The sequence below is a fragment of the Gymnoscopelus braueri genome (genome assembly GCF_963280865.1).
Source record: "Gymnoscopelus braueri genome assembly, chromosome: 16".
NCBI classification, from domain to species: Eukaryota; Metazoa; Chordata; class Actinopteri; order Myctophiformes; family Myctophidae; genus Gymnoscopelus; species Gymnoscopelus braueri.
Window position 1 is genome coordinate 9,065,097 of NC_137616.1, and position 21,679 is coordinate 9,086,775.

The 21,679-nt window shown below is 41.5% G+C and overlaps 1 protein-coding gene across 1 annotated transcript in view; it reads left to right on the forward strand.

Moving 5' to 3' along the window:
• The window catches only part of kcnk3a (potassium channel, subfamily K, member 3a), a gene marked incomplete at its 3' end in the record, with an annotated part of 63,763 nt that overhangs the window by 744 nt on the left and 41,340 nt on the right, over positions 1–21,679 (forward strand). The window lies entirely within an intron of this gene.

The following is a 21,679-nucleotide window of genomic DNA, read 5'->3' on the forward strand; positions in this document are numbered from 1 at the left end:
GCGGACACATTTTGATGGGTCACGTGTAAATGTCCCTTAACATTTCGTTTTTGATTAGCATTATTTCAAAACATAAAAGAAAAGAAAACAAAATCCAAAATATTTCATGAATTCATAAATAAATTCAACGATTTTTCATTCATTTCATGAATTAAAAAAGAGGGAATTTCATAAATTAGAAAACAATGCTTAAGAAGTAGGGGAAATAGCCGATCTACAAGCTTGCAATGAAGCTGAGCTTGTAGATCTGCTATTTTCACTATAGCTTTGGGTCCTGGGGAGACATTCTCTTTTGAGTCAAGACCAAAAAAGTTTGGGAATCACTGTCTAGATCATTTGGAAAGTTTGAAATCTTCACTGATGGTGGAAGCCTGGAGAACGACTGTGTCATCATTACAGCATCATACAGAATTTTCACCAAAGTTATATAATAGGCTATAGTTGGGCTGTGTTGACAATAATATCATATAGCCTACTGTTTTTATTCAGGCTGAGTCGCAGATGCATGTGAGCAAAAAAATAGGCCACATGATCATGTTTATTTACAGTAGTAATCAGCTGTGTCCTGAGGGACGGGTATTGGAAAAACGCCTACCTTGCCAAAAGTCATTGGTGCTAAACGAGCCTTATTTGGAATTATATGGACCCCATTCAACAAACATCTTAAAACTAAGCCTGTATTTGTCTTAGGAATTATGTTAGTTTAAGGCTTAAACTTTAAAGAGTGTTTTCCATTCATTTACAGTAGGCTAAAAGACAGCATACAAGATTATAGTGCTGGAATAAATATTCATAACCCACCTGCATGTCATCATAACTCTCTGTGAAGCAAACCCTCGAAGGGCAAAATGGCCCAAAAAAGCCATCACATGCAGAGAAAACTTTTTGAGTGCCAACCGGCCACTTATCCTAAGATGTGTCCCATTTGACTTTCCAAATCTGGAACTCAAATGACGTCACAGACCATGGGTCTCAGACAGTTGACAGATTGCAATCTGTCAAATCTCAAATGCCTGTCTGTTTTGTCCTCTTTTTTCTTTATCATTTTATCTCAAGTCCTATTTGAATGGCTTACATTTGCATTGCTTTTGGCTGATTTTCAAATAGCCTATCAAGGACCCCCAGTTTGATATGCATTAGGCCGTGGACCCCCAAATGATACTACACCCCGTCCCACCCCCCGGGTCCCGGATCTCCACTGTAAAATTCTCTGTCTTAATTTAACTCTGAGAGTGTACAACAGAACCATATGACGTTTCAAATTTCAAATATTTGGAAAAAAGATAAGTGCCATAAATATGTGGATTTCTTTACATTTCCCCTTGTAATTATTATTATTATTGAAATATTTTCGAAATATTTTATACTGAACTTTCGTCCCCCGGCATAGCCTAGGTTTCAGGTGGTTCCGAGGTATCTGGAGGTATATTCTCGCCTTATGTCTGGTTCATGCATTTTTTCCCCCTCATTAACACTTATCAGCCTTACCATCTGTGTTCCAGCCTTATCACCACCCACCACCTGAGTCACCCATACTACTCTGTTTAGTGACCGGGACAGTTGCCAGGGGTTGACCTGACGTGTAACCCAATCGTACGCGCGCCGCTAATTGGATGCTAACCCAATCCGCGGTGTTTGCTATACCACATTCTGTAATTGTGAGCCCGCAGCCTGCTAGCTACATGGCTTTTCACTCTGCCATTAAGTATTAATGACAACACCAGACCCCACTGTTCCACTGCTCTACAAGCTGCTAGAACACTAGCTACACACTATACTGTATACTACATCGGTGGTTCCCAAGCTGTGGGGTCGGGACCCCCAAGGGGGGTCCCCAAATTATTTTGGGGGGGTCCCCAGATGATTAGCTTCATGTGCAACATTGTTTTCTCACTCAACAGTAAACAAACCAACATACAGTATACGTGTATACAGGGTATATCTGCACATTTCTAAAGTGACAATTTAATACCTTTTAACACCTTTTTAATACCAAATTGGCCAAATTGTCAAAAATTATGTAAGAAAGAGGCAACGTTGTGAAAATAGCCGATCTACAAGCTCACAACGCCTCGCACTGCGACACAATATTTATCAGTGGAACCGAGTCAAACTAAATGTAATGCCTTCCAAGTGCTTGTCAGGGTGGGGGGTCCCCAGTTAAAATATGATTATTTTGGGGGGTCGCGGCCTGAAAGGTTTGGGAACCCTTGTACAACATTATAACACTCTTTATTTATGCTTGTACTGTATGTTGTATGTATGTTGTCGCTGTCGGGTGGAAACCTTGTATGTCCAAAACTGTTACTTTTCAGGAATGTGGGGGGGGGGGGGGCTGGGGTAACCTGTACTTCCAATGGGTCCAGTGTTTTTATTATTTCAATATCTATAAAGCCCCACAGACACACTTAACCACTTTAACTTTCGCCTTCGAACATGAAAAGTTGAAATATGGCGATTCAAGGTTTCTGCCCAACAGCAAATATATCATTGTTGTCGGGCAGAAACCTTGTATCTCCTTGTTTAAAGGGACTACACCATGAATTTAAAAAATAAAAATAATATTTAATATCATTTGTCGTTTATGTCCCTGAAACGTTTTTCAAAAGGTTTGAGCCTAAATCAAGCCTCAGATATACTCATTCAAACCAACTTCTCTCTGGCTTATAAAGCACTTTCACCTGCAATACCACATTGTCCTGTTTGGCACGGGGCGCTATTGAGCCAGTTTGTATGCATGTTATCTCCTGGTTCTGTGTGGAAAAAGTAAAAATATTTATGTTGGTTGGAACTGAAAAATGGGAGGGATTGTACCCTGACGTGACGTCACTTCAGGGACCAAATCAGTTTGGCCTGTTTTGAGACCAATTTACAGGAAACCCCAGATTTGCTGTGAAAGCCTGAGTGTTTCAAACTGGGGTATTTCTGGGGATAGAAGAGAGGTAGGGGAGACCAAAAACACACAAAAAAGAAGAAAAAGTTAAAATTCATGGTGTAGTCCCTTTAAAGTGTTTTTTTTGTAAATGAATGCCCTACTTCAATCATACAAGAGTGTCAAACAAAAGTAGTTAAAATAGCAGATCTCAAAGTTCGCAATCTCAAAGCTCACAACGCATCGCATCGCGAGCTTGTAGATCGGCTATTTTCTCTATTTTATTATAATGAGGTTTTTACGCGACATTGATGATATGCTATGACACTCTATCTGTACTGTATACTGTATTGTGCTGTATACATACAGTTCACTTTCTGTGCTGTATAGTAAGTAGGTGCATTTTATTTAAAGAGCACTTTTTACAGACATGGTCAGTCACAAAGTGCTTTACAGGTTAAAAAAAAAACAGAATCAATATAAAAAAGGAAAGCAAATGAGGAGAGATAATCAATCAAACACCCCAGTCATTAAAAGGACATCGCAAATAAGGACATGACACAGTGGCGGACATAAAAACTATGTAAACCCCAGTTTTCTTTATTTTCTTTATTACATTTTTTATTAGGAACATAGGGCACAACTCTTAACTCATTAACTGCAGAGTTAAAACATCGTCTATTGCTGCCCTTGCCAGGGTTTTCGAGCGTTTTTACTAACCTTTCAAGACCCATAGAATATTTCACTCCACAACGATCTACACACCGGTCGGAGGAGTCTCTGTGCTTTCATATGGGGAAAAAGCATTCCATAGTTATTGGCAGTTGAATGTACTGTAGCTTGTTTTTGCCCAAAAGCAACAGAAAGCAGAAGAAAAACTATATATTTTAACATTACGCTAAATCGGCTTAGAAATGTTGTGCTTACGTGATTTCCGGGTGTAATCTTCTTCGGAACTGCTAGGATCACTCACAGGTTGCGGAAGAGCGCCCTCCAGGGCCGGATACAGACTTTTTAAATCAGGGGGCAATAGGAAATACTGGGGGGGGGGGGGGGGCGTGGACTTGTGGGAAAAAAAATCTGTTTTTTTCGCCTACTCTGCTTCTTTTGGGCTTGTTTTCCGAGGCTTCTTTCTCTCGCAATATCTGCAACACTGTCCATGGCAAATCAGGGCGGAGAATTATTTGAATTGTGCAATGATGCATGATGGAATATGATTACTTTGATTATGGTAAGCTCACATTTCATATCACACACACCATAAATGTAACTTTCACAAGCCCCCCAAAAAAATATATTAAATATATATATTTATATATATTTTTTTTGGGGGGGGGGGGCAGTCAGGGCATTTGGGGGGCATTGCCCCCCCTTGCCTATGCCTAGATCCGACCCTGGCGCCCTCTATCGTAAACCACTGAAAACACCAAATGACGAACGATAGGTCATTGGCGCTTTGAGCCTTGGATTGAACAGTGAATGAGTTATGTCCAGGGCAGTGTTGGACAAGGTACTCAACCCCAGTACTTGAATCAAAGTATAGATACTCATGGTCAAATATTACTCAACTACAAGTAAAGTGAAAGTTGCTCTGTCAAATGTACACGTCAGTGAAAGCACTGGCGGGGTACGTAATTGCCTTTAAAAGTATTTAAGTATTCAAAAGTGCTAATTACAAAGTACATTTTCTTTTTTAATATCCGTGCATTGCTGCATTTGAATTTAGAAATGTTCCCCCAAATTCAAATACATTTAGAATATAGTGAAAATAGCCAATCTGAACTTGTTGATCTGCTATTTTCACTATATTTGATTCATACTGTACCTTTCTCCCTTCCTAGAAAAGTAGTGGAGTCAAAAGTACAATAGTTGTCTTTGAAAGGTGGAGTGGAGCGAAAGTCACAAGTATCCAAAAACACAAATAAAGTACAGATAAAAAATAATAATAACAATACAGTACTCAAGACAGTAAATGTACTTGTTTACTGTGGACGCAAAGGCTGGCTCACCTTTGGTATATTGGCCTCATGGTAGGGACAACCAGCAGGCCCTGGGCTGAGCAACTCACTGACCTGCTGGCCACATAATCTATAATTTATACTGATTAACACGCTATCTGTACTGTACTTTATTGTATACCGCACTGTATTCAATATAACGCTCTATCTCAGGGGTTCTCAACATGTGGGTCGGGACCCCCAGGGGGGGTCCCCACATGAATTTAAAAGGGTGCCCAGATGACAGTGAAGTGACAATTTAAGACCTTTTTAATACCTAAAAAAAACAATAAAGAAAAGAAAAAGGGTGGAATCCTTGTATGTCAAAAAAAAATGTGAAAATAGCCGATTGTGAGCTTGTAGATCGGCTATTTTCACTACTTTTGTGCGACACTCTTTGATGAAGGAAGGCATTCATTTACAAAAAACACGTTGAAATTCGGAGATACAAGGTTTCTGCCGGACAACAACTGTAACATTGTATCTATACTTTGCACTGTAGTGTATACTGTATACTGTACCGTGTACAATACAACACACTATACTGTATAACTCTCACTGCCAGACTTATTTCTGGCCGTGTTTGCCCACTGCCAGCGACTTTTCGATTTTCTTGCCTTTTTCAAGTAGAATATTTATGTCCATTATGATCGATCCCCTGATGATTGCTTATCACTGAGGGTTATACTGTGTGGTTTCACAAATGTCAACGAGGTCATCGCGACCTCGTTGACATTAATTGTCTGCCTTTCAAAATAGCATGTCTGGGCCAAAAATACATAGTAAAAAAAAATACACAGGAGCCGAGATACAGCCTTTTAAGTAATAAGTTAAACAAGAAGTGAATGGAGCAGCAAATCTTCGGATCACAATATCTTGGGTTCTGAACATTTAAAATAAAATAAAAAAAGAAGCCAGGGCATTCAGAAAAATACTCGTGATAACTCGTTCTTGGCAGCCAGAGAGATAATGTATTATATACTATATCACACGGTCATGACTCATCATGACCTGTATACATCATGAGTCACAAGAGCAGGGTTTTAATTCTCAGTACATGCCTCAGGTTGAAATGTATTCTCACAGCACCAATCTCCATTAGTTTTTTTTAGGCCATTAAAAAATGGGAGAATAGTCAAAGATGATTTTTAGCCACACATAAATCACTAACCAATCTATATAAATATCACGACTGTGCAGTAAAGATATCACTTAGCTGCAAAAGCAATCTGAAGAAGGTTATTATTAAATCCTTAATGTCTGAGAAGATGCACTGTCTGCAATACTTAAAGTATACGTTATTGAGACTAGTGTCGTAAATGTAGCATTCATTTCCTTTCATTTCCTCTGAGGTTGGTTGTGATAAACGACCGCACAGCCCCGTCCAGCACTTCTCTGCTGAACATGAAAGGACCGGTTCACAGCGCCGCTCCAATGATACTTTATTAACGGAGACAGAGGAGATGCTGCAATCAGCAGTCTCTGTTCTCCAACTATATTATGAAGAGGTGGAGGTGTCCACTTTCTCTTCCGGGGGGGGGGGGGGGGGGAGACTATATAAGGGCACGGTCACACCGCACTTTAATTCTATGAGGGTGGATTCTGCCAATGCTTTTCAATGGGAATGGCGTGGTTTGTTGGTTTTGCCCATCTTTCCGCGTGTCGCGCACAAATTGCGTTGATGCATTCTATATACGCCATGTCTATTTGAAGCTAATCTCTCAAGAACAGATTCAGAGCTGCACTACTGAATCTGTCCGGAGCCCCGTTCAGAACGTGTGAGCATTGGCCTACAAGTGGGCCTTCAGATCAGGAAGCAGGCCGCGCTTTACCCGATCAAATGTCGTGGGCGGGATTTACATCTGTGCATTCGCTTCCCACTGGAAACAAACCCAAACTCATTTAATAATAGCCGACAAAACCACGGAAAGTTAGTAACATTTTAACTTGTTCTTCCATCATAGAAACAAGTGGGCTTATAACCAAAACGATCCATGTTCCGTGGGAGAAATGGTGTTTGTGTTCCGTGGAGAAATATTGTTTGTGGGAATGAAAACATAGGCGCACCACCGGAAGTGGAGGGCTGAGGGCAGAGACGAAACGCCGGTTTCCAGTCATCGTCGGTCTATTTACTCACCCCCCCCAGAGTCAAATGCAAAAGTGAAAAACGCTGGGGGCGCTGTTTTCCCTTTTTCTTTGACGATGGGTTCCCAGATTGATTTGAAGCAGATAAATGCTTGAGACAGATGCCGCTTTTCCCCCTCTGGCCAATCGAAGGTGGACCGTCCCAAGACTCAGGAAGCGACATGGTGCTTGCGACTGAGCAACTGCGGGCTACGGGGAGGGTGCTGAAAGTGAGTGACAGGTGCGTCGCTGGTTATTGGGACAGAATGCGCTGCAAGCTACTCCGTTTTTTAGAATGCGCTGGCCGGCTGCAAAAAACAGTCGGCCGCGCATAATGAGTTTATCAGACGGCAGCCATAGTCTGGTGTGACCATGCCCTAACCATGTAAACACAGAAAGACAAGGTTCTAGGTTCAAGGTTTCTTTATTGTTAAACATAATCGTTTCGGAAACCTCATATGTCAAAAACTGTTACTTTTCAGGATTCAAATTCAAAAGTAGCAAAAGTAACAGATCTACAAGCTCAAAACGCGTTGCTTCGCGCCACATTTCAAGCTTGCATATCGGCTACTTTCGATACTTTTGTGTGACGCTGTAGTATGATCAAGTAGGGCATTAAAAACACAAAACGTATGAGATAAGAGGATTCTGCCCGACAGCAATAAAACAGCAATAATCAAAGAATACTGTAGCAACAATTAAGAAAAAGAAGAGCTTGTCCGTTGGTCCTAGCACTTAACCACATGAACCCAACGCCCCTATTCTGGGGGACAATCGACAAATATAGTAGACCGGTGTGTGTGTGTGTGTGTGTGTGTGTGTGTGTGTGTGTGTGTGTGTGTGTGTGTGTGTGTGTGTGTGTGTGTGTGTGTGTGTGTGTGTGTGTGTGTGTGTGTGTGTGTGTGTGTGTGTGTGTGTCACTGTCATCTCTGTCGGGTGGAAACCTCATATGTCCAAAACTGTTACTTTTCAGGATTCAAATCCAAAAACAGCTAAAGTAGCAGATCTACAAGCTCGAAATCTACAAGCTCGTTTCGAGCTTGTAGATCTGCTACTTTTGATGCTTTTGTGTGACACTGTAGTATGATCAAGTAGGGTGTAAATTGAAAAAACACATAACGTTTAAATATGGAGTTAAGAGGTTTCTGCCCCCGACAGCAACGATATGTAAAAGTGGCAAAGTGACCTGTGCCAGTGTCCATGGCACTGTTCGATACACAGGCTGTCTCTGACCAGACCAGAATCAATGAGCTCTGAGTTGGAAAGCATCCTCCTCAGTGGAGACCGACCCATGCCAGATTTATGGGAGAGTCCTAGACCACAGTGGTTCTCAACCTGTGGGCTGGGGACCACTGGTGTGCTGCAAGGGTATTGCAAGTGGGCCACATAAATAATTGGCAAATCATATAGGATTTTTAATGATAATATAACATTAATAATGAAAAAAAATTAAACTAAAATGTCATGGTATTATTTTTCTTTAAAACCTATACTACGTTATTTCCATTGATCCAAGCCGGAACACAATCAATTGATTGATCAATAAAATAAACATGATCTGAAAATGCATGCGTTTGTACAAATCTTTGAATATGTATATTTTTTAACATTTTTAACTCAAATCTTTGCTGCTCGGGGGTCACTGGAACAACATATTTTGAGAAGGGGGTCCGCGGCCAAATGCATATAATTTTGGGGGTCCTTGACATGAAAACGTTTGAGAACCACTGATATAGCAACATACGTTTTTTTTTTTGTGGTTTTCAGAAAACCATTTAGGATTTAGAAGGCATGTGTAGATGCGTTCTCGGATTGAATGGGTTAACACAGGAGCCATTCAGCCCACTTAAGTGTTAAGTGGTTAAGTAGATGGGTGGGCTGCTAACACTTGCAAGATTTCCAAGTGGGCCCTGATTGAAAAAAAGCTTGAGAACCTAACGTTCCTTACCCCATGTGATATTTTGTGAAACTGTCCAAAATCTTGAAATCTATTTGAAAACTTTTGATTAGATCAGTGGTTTTCAACCAGTGGTCCGGGGACCACCAGTGGTCCTTGAGGGGATTCCAGGGGGTCCCCAGCCAGATTAATAGTTAGGAACCAAATTGACCCTTATGTGTCTGTAACTCTGAGAGTGTACAAAGGGAACCAAATGGACCCTAACGGGTCCATTTGGTTCCATTTGTACACTCTCAAGGCGGTTACACACCGGCGAATATGCGAATATACGCAAAATTCGGACTCGTTCCGAATAATTAAAAGACGCTTTTTTCGCTCCGCGAAACTGGTGTGGAAGCTTGCATTGACTTTATAAGGTTTTAAAAAAAAACGTATTATTCGCATGAAAAAAATCGCCCCGGTGTGTAAGGACCTTCAGAGTTAAATAAACACTAATCATGATGATACAGTGTAGATTGGGACCCCCAAGAAATCAAAATGGTTGAGTCCCTGGCATATCTTTTCAAATGGGGGGTGCGTGGGCTAATATGTGTGAATTTGGGGGTCCTTGACGCGAAAAAGGTTGAAAACCACTGGATTAGATCAACACAGTGGCCATATTGAGGGTCTTGGAGTCATCGCGATGGCATTAGGGACGCACAAACACAAACATGATGACACACCAAACATGGTCTACAAAACGGGGGCAACGCGTCAGTATTACATCCTCAGTCTGCACTGTTTCCGTGGTGCGTCACACACGTGACACTGCCAAGGAAAACAGGGGGGCGATTCCCGGGTGCAAGAATCCATTTTTTGTTTCAGTTGTTGTTTTGTGGGACAGCTGGCTGGGCTTATCCAGCTGTCAGAGGATCAGTGTAACGCTCCGCACCGCACACACTGTTTACACCTATTCATTTGATTGACAGAGCGCTAACTGTTCCATCTGTAAGGGGCTGCAGCAGCAGAATAAAGAAATACATTTTGTAGCTGTTCGGGGCAGAAACCTCTTATCTCTATATTCTAACGTTTTGTTCATAGATTAACGCCCTACTTGATCATATTACAGTGTCACACAAAACTAGCAAAAGTAGCAGATCCACAAGCTCGAAACACGGCGCAAAGCGACGCGGTTTGAGTTTTGAATTTGAATCCTGAAAAGTAACCGTTTTGGACATATGAGGTTTCCACCCGACAGAGACGATTTGTATTTTCTTTCACCTGACCTTTCATCTGATATCTAATCTCCATGGCCACATCAGAACAGAACAAAGTCATTTGTAATGTAAAACATACGTACATGCGAGTATTTTAACACAGGAACACTTTCCACAGGAGAAATATTCTGCAAAAAGAGCAGAAGATTTGGTGTAGAGGGAAATAATAGGGGCCTAGTATAGGGGCCTGGGGGATCCCGCTCAACTAAGAATATAGGGTTTAAAGTGGCACTATGTAACTTTGTTTTTTAAATAAAATGTAATGCTGTCCTATCTGTATGGTAGAGTATGTTAATGCAAAATAACGTATACATTTGGGGTGGTTGTAATTTGTCTCCCTGCTCTTCTATTGAGACATTTAGATCGTGTCAAAGGTCATGTCTCTTGCTCAATTTATCCCCTGAGCAAGCAGGCAGGCTCTATCAGCTCAATAGTAAAAAAATATCAGCCCTTGCGCAGGGAACCAGGTTCAAATCCGGGGTAGAAGAGGAAAGTTACATAGTGCAGCTTTAAATGTCATGCATGACCCATGCAGAGTCAGAAACCAAACCTCTTCAGTGCAAGCCTTTTACACGTCCAACATATGGTAGCATTTAAGGAAATATACATCCAAACACAATCGTGTCCAATTGATTTGTTTATTTGTTGTCGTTGCGAACGAGCTCCTGTTAAATGTGTTCACGGATCCTTTGGCTTTTTGCCCGCTGATGACTTTTGACTCGCCTTTTACGCTAATGAAAGAACAATACCGAAGCGATGCTGTGGCTCTTACTTGCACAATATTACTGTATGTAGCCTATATGAATCTGTAATTTGTTGAAGCGAGAGTGACTGAATACAAATAGACTCAGGAGATGGGAGCTGGAAAGAGTTCTGGCAGCAGCACGACACACAAAGTACCATCCAACGGGTATACATCAAGATGTTAATATAACACTCTGGATTTTAACTGTGTCTGTTCAAATCCACCCGACTGGCTCACAGAAGAGAGCCATACTCTCCCTTGCATTGTGAAAGCCGTTGTTCATTTAACTCTTAGGTTTTGGTGAGACTGCAGGGAAATCTGATTTTGTTTCTTAAAATAATGTGATCTTTTGGACTGATCTGTCTGTTTGTCTGATTGATTGATTGATTGAATACTTCTACTAACAGTTTGCAAAGACAAGCGCAGCGCAGGGAAGTACAGTTCAATACAAGGTCTGTTAAGAGGTTTTTAAACCCAAGAAAGCACTATGGCTTGTTTCCATTGGGGTCCTTTGTACTCAATTCATCGAAAATAACAGTCCACACTGTTATTTGCAAGTGAATTAGATCGGATTTGTGTATTCGGACATCGTCGACCTATGTGCATTGGTAGCATGTGGTAATGACATAACGACATAGCCGTGAGTAAAGCTTAAATCATACTCTGTCGTACGACGGCGCCACTCACCGAGAATAGCCAATCTACAAGCTCACAATCTACAAGCTTTATTTGTTGTTCAGACTTGATAAAAAGCCCGGCTAATCGGATTTGGACTGCCAGGCGTGCCAGTGTGAACAAGCGTGTAGAAATGGACCACGGGGCTTGGGTCGCTGGCGTAGCGGTCCAGGCACCTAGGCTCAGTGTAGCCTGACAGCGTGTCGTGGGTTCGAGTCGCGATCCCGACGGCCTTTGCTGCATGTCAGGGTTAGCCCCCATCTCTCTCCCCATTTCCTGTCAGCCTACTGTCCTATCAATAAAGGCATAAAAGCCACAAAAAAATAGAAAAAAAGAAATGGACCACGGGTCCAATTTTGACTTTACAGTGCTATGAGATAAGTGCAGTTGAACTAGATTCCCAGAACTTGTTCCAGTGCGGTAGAAAGTTGTTGCTTTCTACCGCTTTTCTACCTTTTCATTGCTTCAGATGAGAACACAAGAACTACAGTTGAACAAAATGTAGTTAGCAGGATGTTTCTGAATAGCTCACAAGCTTAATTTAATTGAGGTATCTGTTGCAATCAGTGTTACTATTTACGTGGCTAGCTACGGGGAAACGCTAATAGTTTCTGACTGATAATACGCCAAACGAATAATCATAATCCACTTTTGTTGTTGAAGTAAGATTGATTAGCCAACAGAACAATCTGTTAGCGCAGAGTACAGGCTGAAATATGAGTGGTAATTGCTTAGATTAATAACGTCATCATTATTACGCTGAGCTTTCGGGGTACACATGCTGAGTGCACCCAGTGACTGGAACTTTCACCAGTTTAGATTTCTGTGTGGCCCTCAGGGGCCTCTGCCATCGGTGACACAGCATGAACCACAGTGCGGCCCTCAGGGGGGTTTTGCCATCAATGACACAGCATAAAACAGCGTGTGGCCCTCAGAGGCCTCTGGCATCAGTGACGCAACATAAAACTCCTGATCAGCCTTCCACGGGCCACTGGGTTTGCTGTCTGCGGTTATGATAAAATATTGCACAATAAAGATACCGAAAAGGAGCAGAATGCAAATGAATAATAAAACACCGGGCTGATTTACAGATGGTTGAGTACAACCCCGCCAACTGCCTCTAACCAAATGTCATCACACTCATAGATACAGTAGCTTAGTAGACACAGAGAGAGAGAGAGAGAGAGAGAGAGAGAGAGAGAGAGAGAGAGAGATATTACACAGGTACAGTATTTACAGACAGACAGACAGACAGACAGACAGACAGACAGACAGAAAGCACTCAGCTATGGCACCTAAAGGCCAGTCCACACCAATGATTCGCGACGCAACTCCTTGCAACATGCAACTCCTTTCAACTACTCGCAACCATTATCTCCAATGGCAGTTACAGGGAGTTGCATTGGTGTGACATGGCCTTTAAAACTGTTTTGTTGCAAGGAGTTGCGACTAGTTGCATCGGTGCAGTTTGGCCTTAACAGTGTGCAATTGTTATTGTATTTAGTTTACCGCCAGTTGTATTGTTTATCTATTGCAATGTTTCTGTATTTGTCTTGTTTAAGCCATGTCGAGGAGCCGAAGCCCAAGAAGTATACTCTCTCTCTCTCTCGTGTAGGCCTACGTGGATATGGGATATGGCAATAGAAATATATAATCTTGGGCTCAAGAAATATAGGTTAAGTGTGACCTACAGTCGGAACAGAGTTGGAGACAGCTCACTTTGCAACGCAGCTGTTTAAGGAAACTGTGACGTGTCATTAAACAGAACCTGTTGAAATGTTGTGGTTCTGCTTATATAAGTGAGCAACCCAGAGGTCAGAGCTGGTTATGGTCGCATTGAACTGGGAATCATGCATCTGTGTAGCACTGAGACACAGAGGCAATGCCTAGAATAGAGATGCTAGGGTTCATGTGTCAAGTGGACCATTTTCAAAGAGCAACGTCAATACTTGACTTGACTCACAGCTTTCATATGCATCCACTCTCATCTTAAAGGGATATTTCACTTTCAAATAAAATAAACATAAAAAAAAATATATAAAAATAAATGAAAAAAGGAATGGAAAAATCACGGCCCCCTCACACATTAGAATGTCCCTCTAATGCGTGAGGGGGCCGTGATCTTTCCATATTTTTTTCATTTATTTTTAATATATTGTTTTAATGCTTATTTGAAATATCATCTTTTGAACACAGTTGTACAAAATAAAGTGAAACATTATAATGTAGTGTAACACACACACACACACACACACACACACACACACACACACACACACACACACACACACACACACACACACACACACACACACACACACACACACACACACACACACACACACACACACACACACACACACACAGCAATGTGACGTAGGCTACTGTAGCTGTTGTCGGACTAAATCCATGGGCCGTGTGCAGGACCGACGAAAAGTAAAGTTTTTTTCAGCGGATGCCAACGAACGAAGGCATCTCTGGGCTCATGCGACAGGAATAGGATTACTGAAGGTTTCAACTGGTCGACCAAAGTGAAGTCAGCGGTGTCACACCATCATAATAGAGAGACGCTACGGCAATTTCGACCGATACGAGATGATCTAATGAATGAGAGAGCTCTCATTATTGTATTATTATGATTTGATTGCAGGTCACGCAGGGTGCATTCTTCATTTTGCAGAGTGGGCCTTAATGCTCTGTGGGTTTCAGTGAACTGTATAGCTACCAGTCTAGTCCGGTGATTCTCAACCTTTTCAATTTCAAAGACCCCCAGTTTTATATGCATTAAGGCCACGGACCCACATTTGATAACCTTTTCTTTTGTAATCTCTGGGATCCCAATGTACTGTACCCTGTAAAATCCTCAGTGTTTCTTCAACAAATACCCGTAAGGGTCCATTTGGACCCCTGGTGGTCCATGGACCCGATGTTGAGAACCGGTAGTCTATAATAGTCTTTATTATTACCGATTCTTATGTTTGTTTTGTTCCTTTTCGTTGCTGTTGGGCAGAAACCTCTCATCTCCATAATTTTTCGTGAATGACTACTTGATCATACTACAGCGTCACAAAAAAGCATCAAAAGTAGGCGACACGTTTTGAGCTTGTAGATCTGCTATTTTTTAAAGAATTTGAATCCTGAAAAGTAACAGTTTTCGACATATGATTTGTTAATGCGATATCGCTTGATGTCTCTGTTTAAAGTGTAAAGAGAAGGAATATTGCACTGGCACCTACTGTACATACTCACAGTTTGGAGCCCTGGACACAGCCTCTAGCTTATAGCAGAGGGCTATCTGGTGACCTGTGTGAGATTTGTCAAAGTGTTTAGATTTTTGCCCAAAACCTTTTGAGGACCACTGTTGATATCATAGTCTATGCCTGAGTAGAGGATGATGTTTTATCCAAGATGACACTACAGTGAATTAACCCCTTAAGCACTATATACGTCTTCATATACAATGCAATGCGTTGTGAGTTTTTTTGTGAGCAATTCTTTTTGAATTAAATTGTTAAATTGTGATATTATGAAACATAAATATCAAACACATCCCAAAAGGAAATGGCATAAAATGTAATGACCAGAGGGGGGATATCGAAGGCAGAGGCATGGATTTACATTACATTACCAGCAAATCCAACCCTGACAGCCATAATAATCATAGCCCTTAGAGTTAGGCCACGGCTACTGCCTACTCCTGTATGTTGAACTCTGCACACACACACACACACACACACACACACACACACACACACACACACACACACACACACACACACACACACACACACACACACACACACACACACACACACACACAGACACACACGCACGCGCGCGCAGAGAGAGAGAAATAATGAAAAATCCATGTCTATTATTGGCTAAGAAAACTACCAGAGCAGAATGTTGATAGAAGCCACCGCGGTTCCCTCTGCTCCCCGCTCCGTTCACATGGAACCCAGGCATGTTTACCTATTGAGTGTCTGCTTTGTGTGCAATGGTGCTTCAATGGAAAGTTGGGCGCCCGCCCTGCCTCACTAAACAAAACAAAACATGACTCTGTATTTACACCACGTCATAATCCATGCGGGATCAGATTGGATCCCAACCAAATGAAATACTGTAGTATACAGTAGTGAAAGGGGCTTTCTGAACGTCTTTCACTGCAACAGGATTAATGTTTAGTCTATTCCAGCGTATAAATAGGCATTTCACAGGCTGTGGACCACATGAACCCATGATTGATTGATTGATTGATTGATTGATTGAATACTTTATTAAGAGTTTGGGAAAAAAAGAACAGAAAGTACAGTTCTATTCAAAAGGATGCTAAAAGGATTAAACCCAAGAAAGCACTATGGCTTGTTTCCATTGGGGTCCGGTGTATTCAATTCATCGTAACATTTAATCAGAAGGGGATCTGATAATGACGTCAAAGAAATGGACCCACACACTGTCTTGATTTCTTTTTCTCTTTATTCGACGTTTCGGCCGTTAGACCTTCATCAGGACAGACAATACAGACCACAACAAGCACCAAACATTTAAAGGCTATGCCCACATAGTGCACGTCATCGGACATGCAGCCCATTGGCTGCACAAGCAATCCCAAACTCCAAAGACACTCCCATCAACATCATATTAGACCCATCCCAATTGAAAAACAGAGTGTTTGCAAATCCCATTCACAACATTTTTTTTTCTGGGTCATGGCATCACTCATTAAAGCTCTGAATAGCAGAAGAAATGGCCTGTATATGTCATCTGACCAGGTCTTCAATATCTATGAAAAAAGGAAAATGATATTAGTGGACCCAGTAATAAAAACACACAGTGAGAATAAAGGTAAGAGTAAAAAACACAAATCTCCAACAAAACAAAAGCACAGGTCTATTACATAGGGTATTGAAACATTTAATGACAGACAAATACAATACTATGCAAAAAACATCATATAAAGGAGTAGAAATCAAAAAGAAAAATATGTACAGTAAACAGTTCGGGGAGGGGGGGGGGTTTGAAGGAGAGTAAGGATTCACACTTTTGTAGGGCATTCCACATTTAGCGTCCCTATATTCTAGCGTGAACATTCAGGGGAAAATGGCTTACCTACAAGCTCACTGTGAGCTTATAGATCGGCTATTTTCGGCAAAGAGATTTAGTGTAGAGAGGGGAGGGGTGGGGGCATAGTATAGACCCCTGAGGTACTCAGGTCAACTAAATATATAGGGTTTAAATTGTTAAATGATCTGGCAAGTAAAATAATAGCTTTGTGCTCCACTAGTTTTATTTGTCCAAAAAATGAGAGCTCTGTTCTCTCTTTTCTACCCCACCGTGTGAATTAAAGAACATCTATAATCTGATGACCCTGAACGTTGAGTCGTGTGCCTCTCAGCACCGCGCAGGGCTTTTAGTGCACATTGGACAGGTAGAGCCGTTTGATTAATGTCCTAATCCATCGAGTGGAAATTTGAGATTAACCGAGTTGCGTTCCAGTTCTACCAGAAACAAGATATGGCTACGAGTCCGGCGGCACTGCCGCGCCGTGTAAAGGAGACCCGGTATCACATTAGTTCAGATGAAACTATGAAACAACAGGACATATTTACAAAAAGATTCAATGAATCTCTTTTATACAGTGCCATGAAGCGATGGTGCTTTAGCTCGTTGACCTGAATGTTTTTTTTTATTATGTTTGAAACAGTGATATGTGTGATATGTTGGCTTAGGAATAAAACTACAAAAATATCCATGAATTCATGTCTCCAGGGGGTGAACTAGTAGAGTGTTCTGCTCAGTAACCTTTTTCTCCACAATTTTGTCATTATGCCAATTAACTCCTCCCCATACACGTGTGTGTGTTGTCACTGCTGTTGTATCCTATACCGATTCACCTGCCAGTGAGGAGCCCCCACCGGGAGGACGTAGAGCCTCCCGTCCTGCTCCTCCCGCCCAACACTCCCTGCTGACAGGTGCCGTCCCAATATGTGGATTGGCTATTGCCGAATAAGTTTGAAAAAATGTGACAAATTTGAGTACTTGTACTTTGTATATTTTGATGCCAATACTTTTGTACTTTTCCTCAAGTAAAACGTTGAATACAGGCCTTTTACTTATGTAACAGAGTTGATATACTTTTAGTTAAGTAAAGCAGTGGTTCTCAAACTTTGTCATGTCAAGGACCCCCAAATTGACACATATTAGCCCACGGACCCCCATTTGAAAAGATATGTCAGGGACTCCCATGTAAGAGAAGGTTTTTACGGCTATATAGAGTGATTTGTGTTTGATATGCATTCGGCCACGGACCTCCATTTGATACCATTTATCTCTGGGACCCACAGTCTACACTGTAGTATTATCAGTGTTAATTTAACTCTGAGAGTGTACAATTGGAACCATTCCATTTGTCACACTCTCTGAGTTACAGACCCATGGTTCCTAACTATACATTTGGCTGGGGACCCCCTGGAACCCCTTCAAGGACCCCTGGGGGTCCCCGGACAGCACTTTGAGAACCACTGAAGTAAAGAATCGAAGTACTTCTTCCAGCACTTGCATGTAATGTGACACTGCTCCGTTTCCATCCAGAGTATAGAGGCAGTAAAATTGTCACCTGGACTGTCTTAACGGTCGGGTCAAACTACTGGATGGAGTTTCTCTCCTCGCGTGAGCTTAAAAAGGAAAGGTATTGGAAACTTGCACGGTGCAGCCAGTAACAGGGGGGGACGGTTCCAGGAACCCGGTAACAAGGCCGGGATTATAGACACTCACCAATGGACAATGTCAAAGAGACTTTAAAAAGTAAAAGGGAGGGTTTAGGAATTTTAAAAGCATATATGATTGATCAGCAGTCAGACACTCCTTCCCCACGCGTGCGCACACGCACGTGGGGGAGCGCGTGCGTGCGTGCACACACACACACACACACACACACACACACACACACACACACACACACACACACACACACACACACACACACACACACACACACACACACACACACACACACACACACACACACACACACAGTGGTGGAAAGTAACTAAGTACATTTACTCAAGTACTGTACTTAAGTACAATTTTGAGGTATTTTTACTTTACTGGAGTACTTCCAATTTTCTGTACTTTTACTTCTAATCCACTACATCTCAGAGGCAAATATTGTACTTTTACTCCACTACAATTATTTTAACTTTAACTTTAGTTAATAGTTACTTTGCAGATGTATGTTTCATTATTAAAACATACATAAATTACGTACGTACATTTTTAATTCCGGACTGTTACTTGTAACAGAGTCAGTATTGATACTTTTACTTAAGTAAAACATATGAGTACTTTTTCCACCACTGCACACACACACACAGGCACACGCACACACATACACACACACACACACACACACACACACACACACACACACACACACACTAGGCCTGTCCCCGACTAAGGATTTGTTTAGTCGAATCTAATTGGTGATTTTTTTTTTAGGGCCAAAATACATTTTATTTCAAAGGGCCAAGTCTACACAGTTTGTTTTCTGTCTCCAGCAGAGTTTCTAGTGTCTATCTCTCTCTGGAAGAGGTTGCACATGAACTCTGCAGCCGCACTGAGGCGCTCCAACACAAACAATACCAATACAAAGACGAGGAATAAGAAGAATAAAGTGGAAGTTACGTGTGGTTGCAGGTGTAGACTTGGCCAAAAAACAATTAAAAACATTTTTGGCCCTTAAAAAAATAATAATAATATATATATATATTAATATATATATATATATTATTTTTTTCCCGACTAGATTCGACTAAGAGACACGCAGTCGACTCGGACCCCCCGCGACTAACCAGTCGACTAGTCGACTTAGTCGAGGTCAGGCCTAACACACACACACACACACACACACACACACACACACACACACACACACACACACACACACACACACACACACACACACACACACACACACACACACAGAGTAAAATTCTGAGTGTTCCGTGTTAAATGACCCATAAGGGTCCATTACAGTACCCTCTCAGAGTTATGCTGTAATGGTTGAAAATGGTTTATGAACTGGTGGACAGTTCATAAACCTGCCCACCAGCAGTGTTGGGCAATATTACTAAGGAAAGTAATATGTTACTTATTATTACTCATTACTGTACTTCTTATAAAAAGTTATATTTTGATATTACTTATTACTTGGTATCAAGAGTAATCTGTTATATTACTAAATAACTTTTATTTTTTTTACAGTTTTTCCACATATTCCATGTACATTACATTACAGTCATTTAGCAGACGCTTTTGTATTGAAACAATAAGTAGGCAGGTTTCTGAACTGTCCACAGCCCTCTGAGACAGAGCAAGGAGACAGAAATGTGATAGATAACTCTGAGGATTTCACAGTTCCCCTGTAGAAGCCAACCGGTTGGCTTTGTCACTGGTGTATGAATCCTGTTGTCTGTCTGCGTGTTTGTCCAAGGAAGCCAATTGGAATTATGGGTCCCATGGCAACATACCGCACTTGGGCTCGCAATATTAATTATTAAACAATAAAATCTATAACCTCTGCGCCTTTGATGGAACCTGCCAGCCTACAAGCACTTGGAATTATTCTTACATTTGGTGTCCCTTGTGTTTGTGTGTACCGTATAGTTAGTGTGTGTGTGTGTGTGTGTGTGTGTGTGTGTGTGTGTGTGTGTGTGTGTGTGTGTGTGTGTGTGTGTGTGTGTGTGTGTGTGTGTGTGTGTGTACACACATCGTAGTGCATGCACGTGTCGTGTGTGTGATAATGTCACTCTGCTCCCTGAACTTGTGTGCTATCAGGCGAGATCAGTATTGGTTTGTATTAATTTACAAAGATTAGACTGAGTGACGGAGTTCTAAACTGTTTCTTAGCTGTGTATAGCTGACCTTTGATCTGATTTGTATTCATTTCACTGTTTTGTTATTATTATAATATTTTTTTGTTTGTTTTCAATATGTAGCACTTTGAGATTTGAAATAAAATGTATAATAATTATTATTATTATTATTATTATTATTATTATTATTATTATTATTATCCCAATATTTAAATTCTCTTTGGAACATGGAGCCTATACTGTACACACACATGCTCCCAGGTCTGGTGCTTGTCTGGATTAACTATGCAATTTGAGTTTGAACTCTTTATTTCTATATTTATTAGTCTTTAAATGTCCTCTTTTATGTTGTTTTGTTATTTTTTTTCCCCCTGAACTTTTAATCTCAGCACCACATGAGAAGAGGGCCTCAACCCTCAGTGTATCTTCCGAGAAGGAAATAAAGGGTTATTGATTGACTGTGTGCTACATGCAGCCACACAGCTAGAGAGCCAGACGTGTGTTGCGGTGCAGTGCATGCTCTGTGCATCCTCTGCACAATGTTGTGACGTCCCCTAATCCCATGACACAACCCCCCCCCCTTCCCCTCCCCTCCCCTCTCTGACAGCCCCCAGCCCCCAGCACAGCGTTGTGTTCAAACCAATCACCAGTCACCGGTGTTTCCTCCTGCATTTATTCAGCATCGTTGAGCCACCCAGGAGCAAGATAAAGCCAGCAGCCACCACTGTGACTGCTGCTGCTGCTGCTGCTGCTAGGGCTACACATACAATGTTAGATTCACCACTTGAGCCCTCATAACCGAAAGCTGTGGAAAGTAGCCCATCTACAAGCTTGCATCACAGGTGTTGTGAGCTTATAGATCAGCTCCCCCCCCCCCTTTTTTCTTCTTTCTTTCTTTTTGTTTTGTTTTTGTTTTGTTTTATGTTGACCTGTGATACCATGTCCAAAATAGGGCTGCCACGTTGAAAGTGGTAAAAAAAATAAGAACAAATCTGCTCGAGTTGCATAGTTGCTCAATAGAGCACCGAAGTCTGACGTAATTTACACATCCTACCTGGTTCGCGGTTTTCCACCCCCGTTCTGAATTCCCATAGACGTCTTTAATATCGCGTCAAATAAGAACTGTGTTCCAAAAATAAACAAATGATCCCGGCGGTTTGACTCTTATGGATATGAAGCATCAACTGACGGTGAGAAAACGTTAATGTTACTTCCACCGAATTAGTTACATTTTCGCCAG